We start from the raw sequence: 7,237 nt of genomic DNA, 5'->3' as shown, positions 1-7,237 counted from the left end.
GGAACATTCAGCACCCCAGACGCTCGGTTCAGCCAAGTTCACATAGATCTGGTTGGACCATGGCCGGTCAGTCAGGGATTTACTTACCTCCTGACCTGCATAGACCGTTTCACATGGTGGCCTGAGGCCATTCCCCTCACAGACATTTCGGCTGAGTCCGTAGCGTGAGCCCTTATATCAGGCTGGATATCGCGTTACGGAGTTCCCACAACTGTAACCATGGATCATGGTGCACAGTTTGAATCCCAACTATTCCAGGAACTTTCCAGAATTCTAGGGATCCAACGTATTCGCACGACAAGCTATCACCCAGCTTTGAACGGGATGATAGAGTGCTTCCATCGCCAATTAAAAGCTGTACTACGTGCTTATCCTGACCAACAGAGATGGAACGAATACGTACCTGTTGTTCTCTTAGGCTGTCGTGCTGCCATTAAAGAGGACCTGGGATACTCCCCAGCCGAACTAGTTCATGGTGCACCTCTATCATTGCTAGGTCAAATGCTGAGCCCGATAGAGTCTGCACAAATGGATTCAGCTCTGTACGTTGACAGACTGCGAGCTTATTTCAATAAGCTCCCACCTATGCATACTAGGGAAGAGACCATAAAATCTTCGGTCCCAAAGGACATTTCGTCTTGGACTCATGTTTTCCTTAGGAAGGACTCTGTGAAAGCCCCTCTTACTCCACCTTATACCGGTCCTTATCGCGTGCTCTCACGTACTAACAAACTTTTCACCATAGACATCAGTGGTAAAAGAGAAACTGTCTCTATTGACAGAATAAAAAAAGCCTTTCTGGACACGAAAATGCAAGAGCCACACATTCCCCCTACATACATGCATCATCAACATACACCTGAAGCAAGTACTCCCAATGCAGACAACTACGTTACTACCACGCGTAGTGGTCGTAGAGTGCATTGGCCAAAGAAGTTGTGCAAGACTTTATATATATAAAAAAAAAAAAAAAATTTTTTTTCCTCACACAAAATTTTTTTTTGCACAAAGACATTTTCTTCTTTTATAAAAAAATAAAATAAAATCCTTTTTCTTCATCCTCAGCATGAAAACCCAGCTTTTCACTGAAAAGCAAGAACATTTTCTCATAAAAAACAACTTTTGTGAACATTTTTTTTTCTCTCTTAACAACTGCTACATTTCTTCTTTATCGGCTTTCCGCCTAAGCAGGGGGTGATGTAACAACCCCCCCCCTAATGAACTATACTCTTTAACGGATCAATGCTTCCCTGTAAGTCCTTCGGTCATAGACTGGCCAATCGACAGGCAGGGCGCATTGATCCTACTGTCCCCAAAAAGAGTGCAGGGGACATCCAAGAGTCAGCACAGAGCCGTGAACGAAGACACACCTTCCTCTCCTCCTCACCCAGCACCGACAGTCCGACTTGGACCTGACTCAATAACCTTGAGCTCCACCACTGTTATCCCGTTGAATAAATACTTGCAAATGTTTAATGTTAAAAGGAGTTTGTCGTTTTTTATCGAGGGTTCTAAAAGATAAATAATTAGCTGGGGTACAACTACCCCACTAAAATATATTTATTTTTTGACAACTTCTTTGTATCTGTGTTTAGTAATACAAACCCTTTTCATTTAATGTAACGTTTAGTCGGCTTGAAAAATTGTTTATCGGTGTATTTGAAAGATACAAATGGTGGCGGACACTGTTGATTACGTTAAGTTTGAGGAAGTGAGTTAAAACTAAAAAACTATACAAAATACTGTCACAAACCCACCGATTATGTCAGCCTATGTTATGGTAACAAATATTCGGTAGGTTTTTGACACTGTATTGTATAGTTTTTAGTTTTCAACTTACTTTCCCAAACTTAACATATTCAACAGAGTCTGCAACCATTTCTGTTTTTCGAGCCGATTAAACATTTTACATTACATAAAAACACTAAACAATTATCCAGTTAGGTAGAAACATAACTTACCTTACCTTTCATTTATTTGTTTTTGACAACTTTTTCGAATCTGTGTATAGTAACTCTCCCCCATCACTCAAATATCAATTACTAACTCACATTTTTGTATACAGAAAAAAAACAAAAACATTTAGCGTTTCAACAGTTTTGCTACGTTCAGCTTTATCCACTGCTTGTTGGTCGAGCCCAAGCCATGATTGACGGTAATCCCGAGGATCAGGATCCATTTCTGCAAGAGTAACATTTTTTTTCATTTTCGCTTTTTTTTTTTTTTTTTTTTTTGACTTTTTGGAGTGGATTGCTGTACTAAGAATATAAGAAACATGCATTTTCTCTTTTTATTAGAATTTTCCATTACACCAAATTGAGCCACAGCAACGTGTGGCAGGGTACAGCTAGTATATTATATATATATTATTTGTATATATATATATATATTATATATATATTATTTATATGTATATATATTATATATATTATATATATATATATTATATGTATAATTTAAAGAAGATTAGAACAATAGTCTAAAGAGCTGAGTGTATTTTAATGTAATAGTGAAATTACTAGTTTAATTAAAATACAGGAAAGAAAAAGTGCTCGTTGTAATTTAGATATATAATAAGCTCGATAGCTAAATATCCTAGAGCTAATTTAATATTTAGTAATGTGATTGATAATTTAAAAATCAAATTATAATTAAATTAAAAATCCGTTTCATAAGAAGGAACAACAACAAAATCAATTATTTGTACGATCGTTTCGGAAAACAGTGTTTTTATTGCGGTAGACATCAAGTTACGGACAATAATTATTACATATAGTTTTTTAATAAACAAGGTTTCCTCGTCAGCAAATATTGTGAAGGGTTTTTATTAAATGTGAGAGACACCATAAATAAACCTAGCATTAAAAGTAAGGCAGATGTATCTGGAAAAAATTAAAATAAAGGTATGGATAAGAAAATTAATACGGGTTAGAGATAGAAATAAATAGAGTAAAATATAAATTTGGTTTAAGTACTATATTATACATACACACATACACAAATATATACATGCATATATATGAAAAATAGACACATATATACATATACATATACATAGATATACAGATATATACATAAAAACATAGGTACATATATTTACCTTTTAATTTTTCGCCTTTTGAAATCAGGAACTATGGTTAAAGTATTAATATAGATGTTTGCTATAGCTTCTCAGCTTATTAAATGATAAATTTTAAGAAGAATGCCTGTGCAATAATTTATTTCCGTTAGCATACTTTTGATTTAAAGACGCCACGGTTTATAATTCGAAAGAAATTTTAGGTTAATGTTATTTGTATAATTGAATAATGCAATGGGGGATAATTAGTCATATTTTCTTTAATTAAAGGATGTAAGGGGGATAATTAGTCTAACTTAATTTATTACAGAATAATAAAAAATTGTAATCTATTTTTACTAACAAGTAATTTTTAATGATTTAAGGTGGTTTATATTTATTAAATTTAAACCAACGTTTATGACTGCATGTGAAGATTAGTTCCTGTCTTGAATTTAATAGGGTGGTTGCATTTTTTTTATATCTTCATATTTCAAAATTTTTAGGGTCTCTTTTGTACATAGTGCACAGAATTTATCTCCTGGTTTATATGGTTTGCAAGATTCAATTACTCGCCATTTCAAGTTGAAAGGAATATTGCTATTTTTAAGTTGCCAAATATAGTTGGATAGAGTAGTTTGGTTTGACAGAGAGTTATTTTTAAAAAAATATTTGTGCGTTGAAATTCTATGTTTTATTAGGCCAGATGTGGAACCAAAATATATTGCCTCTTGCTTATTGTGATTATTTTCCGTTAGGTCTGGTGCTGGATTATTATATGGTGGGTTGGTTTGTAATTGATCGGTAGATTGGTTTAAGTTGGTGTCATTATTTAATCTGGTAGTTGAGTTATGGCTGTTAAAAGATTCATGTAGATTTGGGGTTTTTGATACTGTGCAGCTATAGATTACATTTTTAATTTTACAAGAGCCTTGTAGGGGACATTTATTTTGTCTTCTACAGTTACAGTCTGATATATTTTGTATAGTTGTATTTTGTAGCTTATTAATTTTCTTACTATTAGAGCTAATTATTTCTTGATGAAGGTTAGGCATAGTAGAGTAAGAGACTTTGATTGTATTCTTATTGAAAATTTTATTATATCTATGGGGGGCTTTAAAGTTCTTATCTAATATTTTAAAAAATTCTCTGGCTATGTTTGTCTCTAGGTTTTTGGAATATGGAGGGTTGAACCATAGGGTCTCCTTATGTCTATTCTTACGTTTACGGGTTTTGGTTTGTTGTTTATTTGTATTATTATCTAATATTTGTGGTTTGGTTTTATCTTTTTTTGTCTCTTGGTCATTTTTCTTACCTCGCATACAGGAAGACATTGCCATATTATATGTTATTACGCTCTTAATAGGTTTATTTTCAATGCAGTTTATGTTACTATCATTTTTATTTACGAATTTAATTTGCGAATTGTATCCCGAGTTTTTAAGGGCTTCATTGTAATATTTTCCATTTTTGATATATAATACATATATATATATATATATATATATATATATATATATATTATACATATATATATAATATAAATATATATTATGTATTATATAAAATATATATATATATTTATATATATACTAGCTGTACCCTGCTACGCGTTGCTGTGGCTCAAATTGGCGCAATGGAAAAAGTTCCAAAATGAGAAAAAGCATGTTTCTTATAGGTTTAATTTTCCATTTTGCATGGGTACACAGTTTTTGTTGTTCCATTTTCTAAGCTGATATAGAGATTTTCCGGTTTGGTGACTCTTGAATACATAACATACATTGTCCATGTGAAACAACAGTCAGTGTGTAACTGTAAGGCCCACAATTGTAAAGATTGTTCCCTGTGCTTTGTTGTTGGTTATTGCAAATGACAATAAAATTGGAAAGTGCAATTTCCTAAAGTGTAATGATGTATCCGGTGGAATCATAGGAATGCATGGAATGAAGATATATTCATCTGTGAAAGGTCCTGACGTTGGCTTAGTAACTAAACGATTTATTGATAATTTCGTAACCCTTAAACGCATGCCGGAAGATTTAAATTCGTTCATTATTGTTGTAATGAAAAAAAAAGTTTCATTCAACACAAAACCAAAAACACATATTAATGATAAATGATTTATTATTCTATTCATTGAAATTTACTAATTTTTAAATAAAAAGTAAAAAAAAAAGTTAATAAAAAAAATAGTTGCTTATGTGCGCATAAAAAACTTGTTTTTTTTGTTTTTTTTTTTAGATTAGGGCAACCTTATAATCACCCCCCCCCACCTCCTCATCTTTAGAACAGCTTCCGGAATAAACACCACTTTTGGAGGGGGGGGGGGCTATTTGCAAAATTTAACTGATATTTGTTGTCAGCATACCCACCCGAAAATACTATTAAAAAAAAAAGGAGGGGTTCAGTGCCCGTGGCAGAGAAGTAAATTTATTTATCAATAAAAGTCGTCATTTAGAAAAGAAAATTGTGGAGGTGGACTTAAATGTAAATATTTACCCAAAAAATTATCCCGAAGTTTATTACAAAAACGTTTTGTTTTCGCACTATTCAGCAATTTGTTCATCCGCGCATGTACATTAAAAAATATTTGTAAAAGTGAGAAGTTATCAGTAAATGATTTCGTTTTTTTTTTAAATTTATTTAATTATTTATTTTTTTACATTAGGTCCACCTCCACAAATGTTAAGAACGGCTTTCAGAATAAACACCCTCAACCACTCCATGTTAACAACGGATTTTGGAATAAACACCATTTGGGGGGGGGGATATTTAAAAAAAAAGTCGATAAAAGTCGTCATTTAAAAAGAAATTTAAAATAAAATGTTTGTAAAAGTGAGAAATTATTAATAAATGTTTAGTAACATTTTTTGGTGCTAATGCAGAGAGTGATCTGCGCTATTTTTTAAATCGTATTTCCACGTTTAATTAAAGTTTTATGATATGTTTTTTTTTATTCAATTGCAAGGTTAAAGTACAGAATAGGTACAAAACACCCTCCCCTCCCCATGTTAAGAATGGCTTTTTAAATAATAACGTTATTATTTCAGCATGGATCACTCTCTGCATGAGTACCCATTTTTCTTTTAATATTCATAAGTAAAACATTTTTCAAAATAAATCTATATATATAAAAATGTAAATTTGGTTCATTACAAACAAATAAAACCATATTTCTACGTTACCAATTTATTTGAAATTTTCAGACAACCCATCTTTAGAGTCAAGGTATGTTTTTATGTTATTAAAATAAATTTACCTTGTGAATTATTAAAATATTAAATAAAATAAATATATTTTTTTAACCGTTAGTGCGAATCTGCTTTGTTGATAAAACTGAACTTCCGGTTCGATTCATTTCACAGCCACGAATTGACGAAAGATTTCATTTTCTGTTAACTCGATAAGTAAAAAAAAAACATAATTCATTTGTTTATCTTCCAAATTTTTTAATTTACACATTTTTTCTTTATTATATAAGGCCAAAAAAAAAAAAGTTTGTCGCTTGCTCTTTGAGTTTTTTTTTTTTTTTCGATATAAGATTGGTTGGTAAAGTACAGTTTTTTTTTTTTGTCCGCTCTATTTTTTAAATCGTATTTCCAGGTTGAATTAGTTTTATTATATGTTTTTTTATTCAATTGTAAGGTTAAAATACACCCTCCCCTCCCCATGTTAAGAATGGCTTTTTAAATATTAACGTTATTATTACAACACGGATCACTCTCTGCATGAGTACTGTATTTTCACCTAACCCATCTTTAGAGTCGAGGTATGTTTTTATGTTATTAAAATAAATTTACCTCGCGAATTATTGAAATATTAAATAAAATAAATATATTTTCGTAAGCCATTACTGCGAATAAACTTACTCATGCAGAGAGTGATCCGTGCTGAAATAATAACGTTATTATTTAAAAAGCCATTCTTAACATGAGGAAGGGAGGGTGTTTTGTACCTATTCTGTACTTTAACCTTACAATTGAATAAAAAAAAAACAACATATCATAAAACTTTAATTAAACGTGGAAATACGATTTAAAAAAAATAGCGCGGAGCCGGAGCACTCTCTGCATTAGCACAAAAAAAGAAATAATAATAATAATAATAATAATCCCATATTTTAAAAATTTAAATTCATTTATGTACTTAGCAATTTTTAATTTTAAAATTCATGTTCTT

Source organism: Euprymna scolopes, chromosome 40 (assembly GCF_053919585.1).
Source record: "Euprymna scolopes isolate OS-2025 chromosome 40, ASM5391958v1, whole genome shotgun sequence".
Taxonomy (NCBI): domain Eukaryota; kingdom Metazoa; phylum Mollusca; class Cephalopoda; order Sepiida; family Sepiolidae; genus Euprymna; species Euprymna scolopes.
Note: the sequence above shows the minus strand (reverse complement) of the source record.